The sequence below is a fragment of the Triticum aestivum genome, chromosome 7B (assembly GCF_018294505.1).
Source record: "Triticum aestivum cultivar Chinese Spring chromosome 7B, IWGSC CS RefSeq v2.1, whole genome shotgun sequence".
In the NCBI taxonomy this organism is placed as follows: domain Eukaryota; kingdom Viridiplantae; phylum Streptophyta; class Magnoliopsida; order Poales; family Poaceae; genus Triticum; species Triticum aestivum.
In genome coordinates, this window is record NC_057813.1 from 122,128,829 (window position 1) to 122,147,658 (window position 18,830).

The window sequence follows — 18,830 nt, forward strand, 5'->3', positions numbered from 1 at the left end:
ACGGCTATTCGAATAGATAATGTTAACCCTGCAGGGGTGTACTTCTTCACAGACGCTCTCACCACTTATCGCCGTTTACACGACATGTACTCGGCAACCTTCAAGCGGAAGCCCAGCGAGGGTGTCGGCCACGACCTGACTAACCACACAAGTCTCTCGTCCAGGTTTATCGCCTATTCGGGTTCCATCCGCAAAGGAGATCCAGCTGGGGTGTCGCTCACGGCCCCAAACGATGTGTGCAGGGTTCCCAAGCCCACCTCGACGGGTGGATCTACGCTTGGTACACCGTGCCATGGTGCCTAGTCTGTCCCAAGCCCACCTGTACCGGGTGCCACTTGGTAGACTACTAACACTACCTACAAACACTAGAAACTAGTTGCAACTCCTGGACAGAGATCAGGCTGATTAATAAGTCGAGAGGGGCACTTAAGCATTCCAATGCGTGGTAGTAACTGTTCATGGATCACAAACACAGAACTCAGTTCCTGAGGACGGTTTCAATGAGACAACCCACCATGTACTCCTACATGGCCTCTCACCGCTACCTTTATCAAATCATGTTCACACACTTAGCTCTCACACAATAGGACATGTTCACACACCTCCAATTCATCCCCGATGAATCATAGCTGACTCAACTCTAAGCAGTAGCAGGCATGACAAACAAGCATGAATGAGTAGGCACATCAGGGCTCAAACAACTCCTACTCATGCTAGTGGGTTTCATCTATTTACTGTGGCAATGATAGGTCATGCAGAGGAAAGGGGTTCAACTACCGCATCAGGTAACAGTTGAATCATTGTTGTCCTAATGCAGTGAAAGAGAGCAGGAGCGAGAGAGTGGGATTGTATCGGAATGAACAAGGGGATTTTGCTTGCCTGGCACTTCTGAAGATAGTATAGTTCTTCATTGGTGTCATCGAACTCATCGTCGGAACCACGTCTATCGAGAGGGGACAAACACCAGCAACAAGGAAGAACACAATCAATGCAATGCACAATATGATGCATGATCATGACATGGCAATATGCCGTGGTTTGGGCTAATGTAACTAGCAGCAGATTAAATGGAGTTGGTTTGAATCAAAGATTCAAATTCAAACTCCATATATGACATTTCAAATGCCATTAATTCAAATTGTCTTATATAGTAGCTTTAGGTTGCTCAAACATGCATTAAGATGCCATAAACAGATTCTTTGGATTTTTCTACAAAAAAATTCATATATAATTTGTTTCATTTGGAGTTACGGTTGATTTTATATGATTTTTAGAAGTTTTGGATATTTTCTGGAATTTCCTGAGTAAGATTAAATCCAGAAAATGCTTTATTGCGTCAGCATTGCGTCACTGTGACGTCAGCAGTCAATAGAGACGGTCCAGGTTAACCCTGACCTGTGGGTTCCATCCGTCAGTGACTAACCTAACTAATCTAATTTTAGTTAGCGTTAAACTAACACTAATCTAGTTTAGTTAGTGGCCTGGGGCCCACTGTCAGTGTCTGTTAGGGGCTAACTGGAGGTGATTAGTGCCTAATTAAGCGGCCACGTCATCATCGCCGGTCAAACCGGTCAACCTGCTGGCGTTTAGCCGCCGGCGGGGTCAAACGCGGCGGAGGTGCTCGGGATTGGGCTGCAGTGCTCCGTTCGATGCACGTCTAGGCTCGTTAGAGAGCTCTTGCCAGCGCGCATCGGATGGGGGTGTTAGACGGGCATGTGGTGGCCGGAGCTGACGACGGCGAGCTCGGCAGCGGCGGCCAGAGCTCGGGTTAGTTTGGGCTCGGCGTTAGGGTGCTCGGGAGGAGGAGTTGGTGGGAGCTGCGTGCTCCTGGGAAGGCACCGAACGCGTTGACGCGCTCAGGCGCGAGCTGTGGTGGCTAAAACGACGGCGACATCATGGCCGGCGGCGATGAGCTCTCGGCTCCGGTGGAATCGAGCCAGCGGAGAGAAACGGAGGGGGGCGAGCATAGGGGAAGGTACAGGAGCTCACAAGGGGTCGGAAGAGAAGCTCGGCGGGCTCGGGGAAGCTTCTGCGACGGCGAATTGACGGCGGCGATCTCCGGGCACCGGAGATGAAGACGATGACGCTCCGGTCGACTGCGGCCTCCTCTGGTCGGGTGCGTCGGGTGTGTTGCTCCACGGGGTCGGGGCGGAGCTCAGGGATGCGGAGAGGGAGCGAGGGGGTGGCTGTGGCCGTGGTGTAGCTCGTCGGCGGCGGTGGCGCGGTTTGGGTGAGCTCAGGGGAGAGAGCCAGGGGAGGGGAGAGAGAGCAGCGAGTGAGGGAGAGGGGACAGGGGCTTCGGGCGTCTCCGTGGCGCTGGTAGAAAGCCCGGGGCTCCCAGGTGGAAGCAGGAGGTGGCCGGGGGCTCTCGGGCGCGCGCCACGCCTCGCCTCTGCCTTCTGGCAGAGGTGGGAGATGACTGGCAGCGGCGCTGGGCTGGGCCGGCCAGGTGGGCTGCCTACTGGGCCGTCCAGGTAAGCCAGGTAAGTCTCTCTCTCTCTCTCTATTTTATTTCATGTTTTCTATTTTTCTGTAACTTTGTGGCTTTTCTAAAAATACTTAGGCATTTTCAAAAATCACCAAACTGCACATGCCCATTGTTTAGAACATATCCAACATGGGACATTTCAGTTTGGGATTATTTGGACATTTAAAATATTATATAGCATTTAAATGCCCAAATGCATATAGAGTATGATTTAATTCAGTGACCCAATGTTGTCCTAGAAAAATATGAACCAATTTTGCCAGGGGTTCTAACCCAGGACAAAAATGATGGACATTTTAGAAGGGCATTTCAGGTTCATTGAAAAAGATTTTAGTAAACCCTAGTTGTCTTAGGGGGGGGGTGCTGGGGGTTCTATCATCCCCATTTCAACTTTTTGTGAAAAGTAAACATGATGCAACACCAGATGCTAGCACTAGGCATGGTCAGAACTAGGGATGTGACACCTAGGTATATCAAGAGTTTCTAAATTACGAGTTGTTTCTGTGATGTTCTTGTACATGAACTAGTAATGTTTTATATGCTCCCAATCCACATTTCTGGTATTAAATGGAAAGGGCCTTTACATTGTCCAGTGAAAAATGGTTTGTATGTAAGTAGTAAATTTGACATGCCAAATATATGCAGAAAGTTATGTAATCTTATTAAAGTAAACATTGCCATGCTTTCTGTTATAAGTGTACATTTTATCTATGGTAGTGCACTGCAAACTTGGAAAAGGTATAGCACTGTGAAATGAGCGGATATGCACCGGATGTAATTTGCAAATTTTCCTAAGATGGCCTGTTCTGGCTTTTAATGCCTACTTTTCGTCATAATCACCTAGCAATAAATATGATCGATTATACTATGCCTTACTTTCAGGCCTATTTGTTGCTGGATGGCGGTGCTGCAGCAGTGAAGTGATGTAAACTTTGACATGACCTATGCCTGAAGTTTGAGAAACCTCAGATGGACAATCAGATATGATCTGGACTAGTATGAGAGGTGAATTATCAATTTCATCAGCTACTATCTTGGAGGCATATGAAGACAACTCCTACTCTGAAGATTATCCAGTCAACAATCATATTTCATCTACAGAACAGATAAATAGATGAAGGGTAGAAGATTAGCACTTGGTAATTCCTTAGCAACGATGATCAGTCATTTTAGGACAACCATCAGTCAATCGCACAACACATGAAACAAATTGGCAGGTACTAGCTAGAGCTAGTGTTATGTATTCATATATCATTATTTTCAAACAGATTATGGGAACCTCCAATATATGAGGTTTAAAGGTTTTGCAAACGGATTATAACACCGATATTCTGCAAGTCATGGGTTACTACGTTGTATATATGGGACTGAAAACATCAGTTTTGAGGAAAAAATGAACTAGATAATAAAATCAGGAAGATGAACTTGTAATGGTTTCACGAAGTTCAGTTGGACATACTAAGTACACTTTCTATTTAATAATGTTCAAAATCCAGTTTTATCTACAACAGTATGAGACATTCAATATTTTATATATCTTCAATATGTTTCGCATATCACTTCTCCTGATATTTTACCTTGATTCAAATTAAAGGTAGTGTGGGCTCTGATCTACTGTCTATTGGTTGAGTACTCTTTTCAGTCTGATTTCTTGCCTCAAACTGGAGATAAATTGTTTCTCTTTAACAAAGGAAATTTGCAACGCACTAAAGAAACCAGCAAAAAAGAGATTATTGAACCAATTCACAAAAACAAGGATACATGCTAACAGGAAAAGGAACTGGAAGAACATATACAGTCGTAAATCATGGATACAGAAAGAAGAGACCATATATGGCTGGCAAATACTTCAATGCGCACGGCCGCTTCAGAGGAAGGAGGAGGTGGCGGCTACGCTTTTATGGCGGAGATCCCTCGTATGTACAGAAGAGAGAGCAGAGGGAGATCCCTGGCTAGGTACATGAGAGAGAGGAAAAGAGATGACATGGGCGATTTTTTTCTAACATTAGCATCCATCACAATGGTCCGGTGGCACAGGAGATAGAACATGGGAAAGAAGATGGGAACGGGAGAGAAGACAGAGCAGGACAGAATTGAGCTGCACTTGAAGGTTTATTCTGCAAAATGTAACAATGGCTCTCCTTGGACAGCATCCAGTCCCTCTCTTTTAAATCCAAGGGCTCATGTTCCACCGGAGCACCTGGTGCATGATTCGGCCGGGTGCACAGGATACGTTCTCAATATGGATGCTCTCGCCGACTACTACTACAAGTCTCCTCCCGTCTCCCCCCGCCCCCGCGCCGCCCCTAGCGGGCGCCACGGGGGGTGATTCCCCTCCTGCCGGCGTAACCTCCCTCTCTCCATCTTCTCCTCGCCGTCGCACGAGGCTGGCGCCGGGCCATGCCTGGGGCGCGGTCTGGGACTGCGGCGGCGGGGCCGGCTCCGCTCCGATCTGCATCGGAGGGTCTTGGATCCGGGCGGCGGCCCCTGGCGAGGCTCCCTGTCTGCTGCGGCGGGCAGTGGGGTGGGCGTGGTGCCGGCGATCTGGTCGGGTGGCCGACGGATCTCCGGTGGCCTGGGGCCTCGCGTGGCTGCCTTGGCGGCTGGCGGCGCCAGATCTGGCTGCTGGCCTTCTTCCCTGCTCGGTATACTTCTCCTGCGAAGGTTCCTGGGTGTGCTGGATGGCCTGCCTATGGGATGCGGGCGATTTTGGTGGTCGGGATCCAGATCGGGGGAAACCTGGGTCGGCTCCGGCTGGCCGCGACGACGACGACGCCCGCGGGCGCCGATTTCTTTATGGAGACGTCTGTCAAGGTCTGCCCTTCCACTCCCCACCACCTAGCTTCTCGGGTGAAAACCTAACTCCGGTGGGCGGCGGCGGCGTCTTTGGCGCCGCGACCTTCTTGAAGGCGCCGCCTTGAGGGCTGGGTGGTGGCGGGCGCTGTTTGGGGTCGGTGACAGCTGCCGACGGCGTGCCCTTCTTCGCCCAAGCCTCCGCTTTTCCTCCGACGTGTTCCGGTTCTCCTGGGGGCGTCGTTTTGGAGTAAGTGTTGGCTGGGGCGATGGTGGAGCGGTGCTCCATCTCACACATTGATGGCGGCGGATGTCGGCAGCATGGCACTGTGGAGGCTCGACGCCCGATGCACGGAGATGGACTCGCGCAGGAGGAGGTTGCTGTTTGGCGTCATGGTGGCGCCAATGGCGGAGTGGCCAGACATGGTAGAAGCCTCAATTGATCTGAAGACGGACCTGTGGAAGATGGCGGCGACGACACACGAGTGCGTCTGATCGGATTATGCCCCAGACCCGGTATGTGGCTCGGCTGGGGCTTCCGAATGTGTTTCGGCTTCCGGCTTTTGATGTTAGGTTTACGTGAGTGGTCTGGGTAGTGGCCCGGCTAGCACCCCTTCATCATATTGGATAGGAGTAGTGGCATATGTTGCCAAGATGATGGATTCAGGCACATTGGTGTAATACTTTGTATGGTCCTCGAGAATAATCAATAAAGTGGCCGTATGCATCTTCCAGATGCAGAGGCCGGGGGTCATCCTCCTTTTCTAAAAAAATGGATGGGCTCACCACAAGAGAGTGAGATACCTTCCCATGTGTAGTAGTTAGATTTTTTTTATTGAAAGAAAAGATACTTACAAATCCTTCAGATAAGTGTTGGGTTTGTATTCAGATAAGTGTTGGATTTGTAATTTTTTTTCTATTTTTTGTGTTTATTGTACTGTCATGATTGAAGAGGAACGGATAAAAAAATCAAAAAAATATGTTGGATTTTTAGAGAAGTAGTCACTAATCACGACGATGGGAATTGTATGGCAGCTAGCCCGTGGACCACTGGACAAACGTACACCCCGTCTAGATGTAGATATCTTAAAAGTTGAAGGAAATATTTGAAAAACAAAGTGAACACTAAACTATTAAGTTAGTCCAAAAAATATTATAAAAGGCATATAAAAGTGATAATATAATACCATTTAACGATAAAAAATTATAGATACATTGAAGATGTATCAATATCCTCAATCTTACTTCCTACTCGTCCTCAAGATCACAAGCTCGGGAACCCCTACACGAGATATGCCGGATTCGATTCTGTCAATTGATGCAATGTGATGTTCAAATATGCAATTTAATATGTAGGGAATTTCCTCCGATATGGTAATAAAAGGTACACTCTAACATGAACATGAGAAGCGAGTCATGGAAGAACTAACCACGACGATGGAGTTGACGACCAAGATGGAGATCAGGAGACGACAGAATGGCGATAATCGCAGGAGTACGCGGCGGCATTAACATTAGATGATCTCACATGCCAAGGAGGGCAGAGAAGAAGAACAAGGGGTGGAACCTGTGAAATGAAAATGGCTTGGGATTCCTAGGAAAAATCTACCTAGAAAGCCAAACATTTAGAAAACCAGAAAGGAAAAAAACCAAGGCGACCACCTCCACTTCCTTGGCGTGTTAGGACGCGAGTGACCCGAGAACCATTTGGCGATGAGACAATTTTGTACGCGATGCATAAAGAAACGCTACAGATACCCCTAATAATGATTTCGTAGTAATTGGCATGGACTGTGTGGTTCCGCAAAAAAATAAAGGCCCAGTTGAGATAGAGCGGACCGGGATCGCGGATCTAATTGATCCGACATTTTGGTGCCAACGCGGAGAGCGTCGACCAGCGGTGTCTATCCCGATGGTCCAGGGGACAAGTCGCTGATGGCACCATGTTTGGATTGATTATTATTTTTTTGGTAAATTTGGATTGGTTTGGGTGAAAAATATATTAAAAAAATATTGAAACGGGTGAAAAATACATGGAGTTTGTGTACTGGTTTGGACTCTAAGAGCATCTCTAGCAGACACTGCATATAGCCGCGAGCCCCATAAGAACCGTCAAAATACGGGTCGGCGTGGAAAATCCCGCCAGACCAGACACCGCAAACGCGTCAGACCAGACAAAAGATCTCGCTCGTTCGTGTGTACTCAAGTTGGATTCTTTTGATCTACACTCTTCATCTGCGGTGGCTGCTGTTCTGGTGCGTTGGTTCTATGAGGCCTTAGCACGACGACTTCCCGACTGTCTACTACAACAACGTTTGCCCGGCTCCGGCGAGGGAGGGACGATGACAGCGGCGCGCCTTCGGCTCGCTTCAGTGTTTGTAGTCGTCGCTAGGTGGTCTACGGATCTGGATGTAATTTTTTATCTCTAGTGTTCGTTTGTACTACCATGATTGAAGATGAATAGATTAAAAAAATTTCTCGCAAAAAAAAGATTCATAGCGCGGGATGCCGACCCGAGCTCGGCCCCTATCCACAGCGAGATTTGGCGGAAAGGACATTTCCGCGCGGCCGTTCCCGCTCCCCTCCCCTCCGCCACCATTGCCCCCGCCACAGCCCGCTCCGGTGCTTCTTCCCCGTCAGTTCTTGTGATACCCCGAGACCGGTGCTCTAGTTCCTTCCAATTTTTTCGTTGATGTTGTGTGTTCAATTGTTTGTTGCCATGATCATGATGAGTGTCTTGTCATATTTTCCCCTTCTTTGCATCATGTCCATCATTGGTTATATTGCATTATGCCATCCTTGTTGTTGCCATGATCATCTTGCTTTGTTATATGCTACATGTTTTGGATGTGCCTCTTGTCATTTTTTTATTGCATTGCATCTTGATCATCATGCCTTGGTTTGCATCTTTAAGTCTTCTTGTGTGACACCCCCTCTTCTTCATATCTCCGCCTCATTCATGCAACATACACATACCAGCAACCATTTGTCAAGTTTACCCAAGTTTCTATCCCATCCAAACTTTCCCTTTCTTCTTTATTACACTTATTTTCATGCGACTTTCTCTGTCTAGAAAAATGTTCCTTATTTTCCTATGAATCCTGCACCTTGCCTTTAACCACTCTGTAAAATCTCATCTATTTTGGAGTTGGTTTGGTTAGATTCAAAAATGGATCAAGTTTGAAATTAATTCAAACTTGGATTATTTTTCTACCTCTAAAAATTTCAAGTAAATTTATTCAGATCCTGCATAAATCCAGGACTCCATATATATTTTTATCTCTAAGAGTTTCCTTCCCCAAAGCCCTGGCCTTTTCCTCTTAAAATCTGGTTATTCTGTTTATTTGAATAAACAGAAGGTTAAAGAGACCTGGCCTCCCAGCCGAAGCCCACCTGGGCCTTTCTTTCCCCGGCCCAGCCGAGCCGAACGGCCACCTGCTCCCTCCCTCACGGCGTCTCCTTCCTCCAGAGTGCAGCAGCAGCAGCGCCGTGAGCAGGAGGCTCACGGATGTCGAAGCCAGTGCCGCGCCCCTATAAAGCTACCCCTATAAAGCCGCAGCCCCGCGCCCTAAGGTTTCCCTCTTCCCCGTCTCGCTGCCGCCACAAGCCATCTACTTCCTTTGTTTGTTCTTCTTCAAGAGCAGAGCACACGAGAGAAAACCCCGCCGGCGTCCGGCATCGCTCTCGCAGCCGGAGGGCGTCAAGCTCGTCTCCGGCATGTCCATCTTCTTCCTCGATGTCGACTATGTCCGTTTAGGCGTCTTCCCCGCACTAGGTCACCTCCACTACGTCGCCAAGTTCATCGCCGTCTTCTCCCCTGCTTCCTGCTACTTCATGGACAACGCCGGTCGGCGCCTTCCCTCGTCGCCTCCGTTCGTCCCCGAGCACGATCCACTACACCATCCTACCCACCGTGAGCTCTTCACCCTCCTGGCCTTTATCTAGGGCTCGTTTTCGTCCTCTATGTCCTGATCAGCACGAGCAGGAGTTCAATCTCCATGAGCACCATGGTAGCAGCTTTGTTAGCTCCTCTACTCGGCCCCTTGCACACACACACCCTCGCATCGTTCCTCCACCATGACCACGTCGCCGGCCTCGTTCCGGTGACCTCTGGATCGACCTTTCCATCTTTGCACTCGCACCATCGTGTTCACCTTATATGTCCGGTAGTTTCCTCTTTGGTGCACTGCAGGCTCGAATTCATCCACACCTAACGCACGTCTCTGCCGCTGCTCGCCGCCGGCATCGTTTCCATCGGCGTCCAGAGATGGATGGCACGTGCGGAGGTGCGATTTTACACACTGAGCGCAACCCACACCTCCTTGCATGTCGAGCACGCCGGTAGGCAATTCCGGCAAGGCCTCCGCTGTCACTTTGGTCACCGACGAGGTTGCCCTGCTCCTCTGTTTCTTTTGCATGCACGCCCACACACCAGCTCTTCACCTGCAACTCGTGCTCAGCACGCACATGATAGAGCAGTGCCCCGCAGCCCGTTGCCTCCCCTGCTTCTCACCCATGCCCGCCAAGCTGTTGTTCGTCGCCCGCCATGCCATGCCCGAGTTGAGCGCGAGCTCGAGGTCGAGCCACTGTACGTGCGCATCCTATAGCTGAACCCTCGTCAGTTTCCACACCCCCGCCGGTCCTCTATGACCACAGAAGCTGTTGCTGTTGGCTCCCGTTGCCGGCGAGTCCCCGTGCGCATGCTTGAGTTTTGGTCCTGGTCGCGATGCACAGATGGTTTAAGTTCCTGCCGACTTCCCATTGGATCACATACACACAGCTAGCCCAATGGCCGCGTTCGAGGGGTCTGGGGTTTGAGTCCCAGCCGCCCCCATTTTTTGCTATGTTTTCCTGTTATTTTGCACACTCTCAGAGCCACATGGGCCGAATCCTCATCTAGGCCGCTGCATTGTGATGCTTCGGGCCATGCATATTTTTTCCCACTCTGTGTATTTTAGCATTTTCCAGTGCATGCATATTTACCGAAATGCCATCATTTTAAAATGCTCATATCTAAATATTCATGCATCCAAATGAAACATGTCATATATGCATCTTGCTCAGTTTTTCATGTTCTTTAACAATATGCGACTTTCATCCCTGTTTAAAATGTTTAAAATTGTTGTTTGACTAAATTTGCATAAATGACATGCTAAAATGGTTTATTTCATAACTAAATAACCGTAGCTTCATTTTAAATAAACTATATATGTAACTAGTCTAGAAAAATGCATAGAGTAACATGGTCCACTCTACTTTCCTGTTTAACAACTTCAAAATATGGTTTAGGGCAGAACAATATCAAATTCGAAATATGCACATGTGGATTTTCCGGAATTGTTGTTTGTTGTTCCGGCCTCATTTAAAATTGTCTAAATAGGTAGTTTTATTATGTTTCACCTCTTGCCATGTTAACCAACATTTAATATTGTCATGCATCATACTTGGTTGAGCATCATGTCTTGTTCATGCTTGTGTGTTTACCATGTTGTTTGCCTCTTTCCGGTTGTGCTTCTCCTTGATAGTTCCTGTTTCGTTGCGATTGTGAGGATTCGTTCGGCTACGTGGGATCGTCTTCTTCATGGACTCGTTCTTCTTCCTAGCGGGATTTCAGGCAAGATGACCGTTCCCTGGATCTCACTACTATCATTGATATGCTAGTTGTCTTGATGCTATCGCTACGTCGCGCTTCCTACCACTTGTTTATCTAGCCTCCCAAATTGCCATGAAAACATCCTCTAACATTTTTGCCCTTCCTAGCAAACGTTTGTTTGGCTATGTTACCGCTTTGCTCAGCCCCTCTTATAGCGTTTCTAGTTGCAGGTGCAGTTGCAGGTTGTTCCATGTTGGGACATGGATATCATGGATATCTTGGGATATCACAATATCTCTTATTTTAATTAATGCACATATATACTTGGTAAAGGGTGGAAGGCTCGGCCTTATGCCTGGTGTTTTGTTCCACTCTTGCCGCCCTAGTTTCTGTCATACCGGTGTTATATTCCTTGATTTTGCGTCCCTAACACGATGATGGGTATGGGGCCTCTTGACGGTTCGCTTTGAATAAAACTCTTCCAGCATGGCCCAACATTAGTTTTAACATTTGCCACAATAATACTTGAACTAAATAATTAATTGGCATAGGGCGTCATGAACCCGAGGATTTTCTACATAGCAGGGAGGGGCCACTACTGATGGTGTTGGTCCCAAACGGGTAGACTGTGGGGCCACCTCGGGGAAACTTGAGGGCTGGTTTTACTCGTAGGATGTCCCATCCAGACATGGACTGAGCGAGATACGCGTGACTACTATCAGGGTGTCGGCACGCCGGAAGGTCTTGCTAGATTAGTTTTACCATTGTCAAAATGTCTTGTGCACCGGGATCCTGAGTCTGATCGGATGTCCCGTGATGGAGGATTGTCTCCGCGGATCGTGAGCTTGTCATGGGCTAAGTCGGGACACCCCTGCAGGGTTTAAACTTTCGAGAGCCATGTCCGCAGTTATGTGGCAGATGAAAATTTTTAATGTCCGGTTGTACAGAACTTGACACCAGATTCGAATTAAAATACACCAACCGCGTACATAATCGTGACAGTCTCTTTTTGAGTAAGTCGAGAAGAGAACAGGGTGGGGTTATATGATTGAACGTAAGTAGTTCAAGATCACTTCTTGATCATTACTAGTATGCGAAGGTTGCGTAGATTCTGATTTTATTCTTGTACTCGTAAGTTAGCCACCATAGAAAGCTTAGTCGCTTGCCGCAACCTCACCACTTATCCATTCCTTACCCATTAAGCTTTGCTAGTCTTGAAACCCATGGTAATGGGATTGCTGAGTCCTCGTGGCTCACAGATTACTACAACAATAGTTGCAGGTATAGGTAATGCGATGATCATGACGTGAGAGCGATGCTTGCTTGTTTTCAAGTTCTTCTACTTCTTTTTTGATCAGGGGTTAGGTTCCTGGTCGGCAGCCTGGGCTAGCAGGGTGGATGTCGTTTGAGTTTCTATTTGTGTTTCATCCGTAGTCGAATGTTGTTCTCATGTATGACGTTCGATGTATTCATGTGGCGTTGTATGCCTTTTGTATGTATCCCCATCCATTATGTAATGATACGATGTAATGATATCGACCTTGCAAAAGTGTTTCAATATATGGCTCCATCCTTGGTGGGACCTTCGAGTTCCTCTTGGATAGGATCTCATATTGGGCGTGATAGTTCTTTGCCGCCATGGATGACTCCCTGCCGTCCCCCGTCACCCTCGAGGTCGCGCACGCTCAATCCCCTCCTTTGGATCTCATCGCCGGCCATGTTGGCCCTGTCATCGCCCATGGCACCACTGCGTCTGCCCGCAATCGGCAGGGCAACGTGGTCGTGCAGGGTGGAAATCAGCTGCCACCGTCGGGAAGGCTGATAACCCACAAGTGTAGGGGATCGCAACAGCTTTCGAGGGTAGAGTATTCAACCCAAATTTATTGATTCGACACAAGGGGAGCCAAAGAATATTCTGAAGTATTAGCAGTTGAGTTGTCAATTCAACCACACCTGGATAACTTAGTATCTGCAGCAAGGTATTTAGTAGCCGAGTAATATGATAGTAATGGTAACAACGGTAAAAGTGAAGATAGCAGTATTGTAGTGATTGTAACAGTAGCGATGGTAAAGTAAATAAGCGAAGCACAAGATGTGAAAAGCTCATAGGCATTGGATCAGTGATGGATAATTATGCCGGATGCGATTCCTCATGTAATAGCTATAACATAGGATGACACAGAACTAGCTCCAATTCATATGTGTAATGTAGGCATGTATTCCTCATATAGTCATATGTGCTTATGGAAAAGAACTTGCATGACATCTTTTGTCCTACCCTCCCGTGGCAGCGGGGTCCTAGTGGAAACTAAGGGATATTAAGGCCTCCTTTTAATAGAGTACCGGACCAAAGCATTAACACATAGTGAATACATGAACTCCTCAAACTACGGTCATCACCGAGAAGTATCCCGATTATTGTCACTTCGGGGTTGTCGGATCATAACACATAATAGGTGACTATAGACTTGCAAGATAGGATCAAGAACTCACATATATTCATGAAAACATAATAGGTTCAGATCTGAAAATCATGGCTCTCGGGCCCTAGTGACAAGCATTAAGCATAGCAAAGTCATAGCAACATCAATCTCAGAACATAGTAGATACTAGGGATCAAACCCTAACAAAACTAACTTGATTACATGGTAAATCTCATCCAACCCATCACCGTCCAGCAAGCCTACGATGGAATTACTTGATGAAGTCATGTACGTAGGGTAGGGTCATGGACCTATCTAAGATACCCTACCCAAGGACATCCTTAGAAGAAACTACCTTCCAGTCGACCAAGAGGGACTTCACTCGACGAACTCAAGGACACTCGACGATGAAGATAGCCACTCGACCATGAAGCTAACCACTCGACGGCCAGGAGACCTAAAGTCACTCAGCATGCAATGGTCTAACATTAAGTAGCTTTAATAGTCTTCATGGCAGTTTATGAGGGCGTTACCAGTAACCCCCTGTCTTAATGTACTTTAAACCCTGCATAACTGAGGGCCGGAGGGGTCTGGCGAACTCTATATAAGCCACCCCCCTCCTCAGTGTAAAGGGTTCACACCCCTGTAACTCATATACACAGAAACCAGTCGACCGCCTCCGGGCTCCGAGACGTAGGGCTATTACTTCCTCCGAGAAGGGCCTGAACTCGTAAAACACTCGTGTGTACAACTACTCCATAGCTAGGATCTTGCCTCTCCATACCTACCCCCACTCTACTGTCAGACTTAGAACCACGACAGTTGGCGCCCACCTTGGGGCAGGTGTCTTAGCGACTTTTTGGAGAAGTTGCAATTTGTCCGATTGCCTTCATCATGGTTTCTGGCGGAGCTCTGGTGCGCTCGCTTTCATCGCCGACGACTCCGCTTGGCTCCAGGAGGTGCCACTCGACATCGACGCGGTCCCCGTCCACGGGGCGACGCACTTTCGGGCGTGTGTCCGCGGCGTCCTGCTGCGGCAGCCGTCGACCCCATACCGGTCGACTCCTGTGCCGTCCTCCCTCCCTGTCTCCCGCCAGTGCAAGCGCTTCGGTCGGTCAAGGCTTCAACGATGGGTGAGACACGCAGTGGCTCGCCAATCGGCCACCACCCAAGTCACGGCAATTGAGCCCGACGAATCTCTCTATGGCCTGTTCGATCTGTCGACTGGATCCGTAGAGACTGCATCCGAGTGCGACAGCAGTGATCCAGCGGCGGAGGTCCTGATGGTCAACGGGCCTCCTAGCCCTCCCGGTTTCCCCCGCATCGACGGGATGGACGATGGAGGCGACCCCGCTCAGGCCCACGAAGAATATCAGCCCGATCCACTCACTTCTCAGCAAAGAGAAGATCTTCGCCGCCGGAACATGGATCCCCTGCATACTCCCATCGCAGGAGAAACTCCCGAGGCTCGTGCCTTGGAAGAGGCGCGTTTGGCCAACTTGGCTGAATGCACTCGATTGGAGAACCTCTAGCGAGCACTCGATGAGCGTGCGCGTCAACGAGTACCTGACTCTAGCCGACGTCAGCTCTTTCCGTAACTGACTCAGGTATATCGAACCCCGATTCAGAATTTGGCAGCTGCAACCCGTATAGTGGAGTCAATTCAACCCTCTTAGTCGGAGGCTGGAAGAGGCTTGATGCAGATCAGGGATTTGCTTCGGGCGGCAGGAGATCAGAATTCAGTTGTGTCACAGTCGTGCAACAGGATTCACAGTCGATCCGTCACTGCGAATACTGTTCAGTCGGCTCACAGCCCAAGGTCACCTCCGAGGCGCGTGGGACGTGAAGGCCGGCGGGACCACTATGATGACCGATTTGATCGAGATGATAGGCGCCGAGTGCCCACTCCTCCCCTGAGAAGTGGGTCTAACGCCCATCGGCAGCAAGATGATAGGCGCCAGCTCAGTGTTGGGCGGAGAGCTCTGGTCGACCCCAGAGAACCAGGCTTTGACGCGAGATCCATCATCGTGCAAGGTTTGGTCGATCGGAACAGAGCTCATAGAGGTGGCCATGACAGAGATGTGCCCACTAGCAGCCGAGTCCATGTTTCAGGTCCAAAATGCTTTAGCAGAGCCATCAGAGCCGCAGTGATACCCCCCAACTTCAGGTTGGCGACTGGGGTAAGTAAGTTCATCGGAGAGTCCAAGCGTGAAACTTGGCTTGAAGACTACTGAGTGGCGGTACAGATTGGTGGTGGTAATGATGAGGTGGCCATGAAGCATTTGCCACTCAGGCTAGAGGGTTCGGCCAGGGCGTGGTTGAATCAGTTAGCTCCTAGCAGCATTTACACCTGGGAAGATCTTTCCCAAGTGTTCGTCAGGACGTTCGAGGGAACTTGCAAGCGACCGGCCGGATTGACGGATCTGCAAGTCTGCGTACAAAAGTCGAGTGAGATATTGAGAGATTACATCCAGAGATGGATCACTTTGCATAATACCGTGGAGAATGTGTCGGACCATCAAGCGGTCTGCGCCTTCAAGGATGGTGTCAAGAACAGAGAGTTGAGCCTGAAGTTTGGTCGAACCGGAGATATGACCCTAAGTCGAATGATGGAGATTGCCACCAAATACGCTAACGGTGAAGAAGAGGACAGGCTCCGGAGTGGCAAGTATAAGCCGAGTCAATCGGAAAAAGGAAACTCCAGTCGGAAGCAGAAGCGGAAGGCCGAGCCAGCTGCTCCTGGAGAGGCTCTGACCGTGACTCAGGGCAAATTCAAAGGGAAGCCCAAAGGATCTTGGAACCCCAAGAAGGTAAAGGATAAAGAAGGAAATGACGTGATGGATCTACGTGTCACATCTACACGAAGAAAGACGAAGAGGGTAACTTCATCTACCCGAAACATACCACTCGCCAGTGCCGGCTCTTAATCCAGCAGTTTCAAGGAAAATAGCCCAAGGACAAAGAGAAGGAGTCGGACAAGGCTGAGGACAAGGAGGACAGTGATGGAGGGTACCCTCATGTCAATTCCACCCTGATGATTTTTGCTGATGTAGAGAGCAAACGTCGACTGAAAGTGATCAACCGAGAGGTAAATATGGTCGCCCCAGCGACACCAAGCTATCTGAAATGGTCGCAAACTCCCATTACGTTCGACCAGTCCGATCACCCTACTCACATTGCCACCCCTGGGAGGCAAGCGCTGGTGGTCGACCCAGTCGTCGAAGGCACTCGACTGACGAAGGTATTGATGGATGGCGGCAGTGGGTTGAATATACTGTATGCAGAGACGCTCAAGGGAATGGGCATTCCGATGTCCAGGCTCAGCTCCAGCAACATGAGTTTTCACGGAGTCATTCCTGGAAAGAAGGCTGAGTCACTCGGTCAAATAGCTCTGGATGTAGTGTTTGGCGACTCGAAGCATTTCCGCAAAGAGAAGCTGACATTTGAAGTCGTGGATTTCTAGAGCGCTTACCATGCTATTTTGGGAAGACCAGCCTATGCCCGCTTCATGGCTCGACCATGTTATGTGTACCTCAAATTAAAGATGCCTGGCCCCAAAGGAGTGATCACTATCACTGGCAGCCGGAAGAAGGCAGAAGAGTGTTTCCAGAAAGGCTCGAAGATTGTGGATGCCCAGATAACAGTGGTAGAGTTGGAAGGATACAAGAAAAATGCAGATCCGAGTGATTTGCTGCGGGCCAAGAAGCCCGCCACAGAGTCAGCGTTCCAATCGTCATGGGAGACGAAGCCAGTTCATATCCACCCGACTGACCCCAACGCAGCTCCGACCCATATTTCCATAACACTCGACTCTAAATAGGAAGAAGCGCTCATCCAGTTCCTCCGTGAGAACTGGGACATCTTTGCATGGAAGCCAGCTGACATGCCGGGTGTTCCCAGGGGGCTGGTTGAGCATCGCCTTAGAGTCGACTCAAAAGCGAAACCTGTTAAAGAACATCTTCGACGGTCCGCCGTTCAGAAGAAAAAAGCCATTGGTGAGGAGGTGGCTCGACTCCTTGCAGCAGAGTTTATCCGAGAGATATACCACTCCGAGTGGCTCGCCAATGTCGTCATGGTTCCCAAGAAGGAAAACTCACTTCGCATGTGCATTGATTTCAAACATATCAATCAGGCCTGCCCAAAAGATCATTTTCCTCTCCCTCGCATCGACCAAATTGTCGACTCAACTGCGGGATGCGAGAGATTGTCTTTTTTAGACGCCTATTCCGGGTATCATCAGATTCGTTTGTATGGACCTCACGAAATCAAAACAGCTTTCATCACTCCATTCGGGTGGTTCTGCTATATCACCATGCCATTCGGTCTCAAGAATGCCGGAGCCACGTTCATGAGAATGATTCAAAAGTGTTTACTCACTCAAATCAGTCGGAATGTGGAAGCGTACATGGATGATATCGTGGTCAAGTCACGAAAGGGTTCCGACCTGTTGACTGACCTAGCTGAAACATTTGCCAATCTCAGGAGATATGATATCAAGCTTAATCCATCAAAGTGCACATTCAGAGTGCCTGGCGGAAAGTTACTCGGTTTTCTCGTTTCAAAACGAGGAATCGATGCTAACCCAGAAAAAGTTGGCACCATACTCTGAATGAAACGCCCTGTGTGTGTGCACGATGTCCAGAAGCTTACTGGATGCTTGGCCGCGTTAAGTCGATTCATCTCTCGCCTCGGTGAAAAGGCTTTGCCTCTTTACCGACTAATGAAGAAGGCAGACAAGTTCGAGTGGACTCCAGAAGCTGATGCAGCGTTTGCCGAGCTAAAAGCTCTGCTCTCCACCCAGCCGGTGCTTGCTGCTCCAATCAGCAAAGAGCCTCTGTTGCTTTACATTGCAGCCACAGGACAGGTCGTCAGTACAGTACTTACGGTCGAGCGGGAAGAGGAAGGTAAAACCTTCAAAGTTCAGCGCCCAGTGTATTATCTCTCTGAAGTTTTGACCCCATCGAAGCAAAGATATCCTCATTATCAGAAGCTCGTATATGGGATCTACATGACCATGAAGAAGGTTGCTCATTATTTCTCTGATCATGACATTACAGTCGTCAGCGACGCACCATTGTCATAGATTCTGCACAATAGAGATGCAACTGGTCGAGTGGCTAAATGGGCGATTGAACTCCTTCCCCTTGATATCAAATTTGAGGCAAAGAAAGCCATTAAGTCCCAGGCTATAGCAGATTTCCTTGCCGAGTGGATTGAACAACAGCAGCCGACTCAAGTTCACTCGGAGCATTGGACCATGTTCTTTGATGGCTCTAAGATGTTAAATGGTTCTGGTGCTGGGGTAGTTTTGGTTTCTCCCCGAGGAGATAAGCTCAGATATGTGCTCCAGATCCACTTTGATTCCTCCAACAATGAAGTAGAATATGAAGCACTTTTGTATGGGTTGCGCATGGCCATTTCACTCGGCGTCCGTCGCCTTATGGTTTATGGCGACTCAGATTTGGTGGTCAATCAGGTGATGAAGGAGTGGGACGTTAGAAGCCCACCCATGACTGGATACTGCAATGTAGTG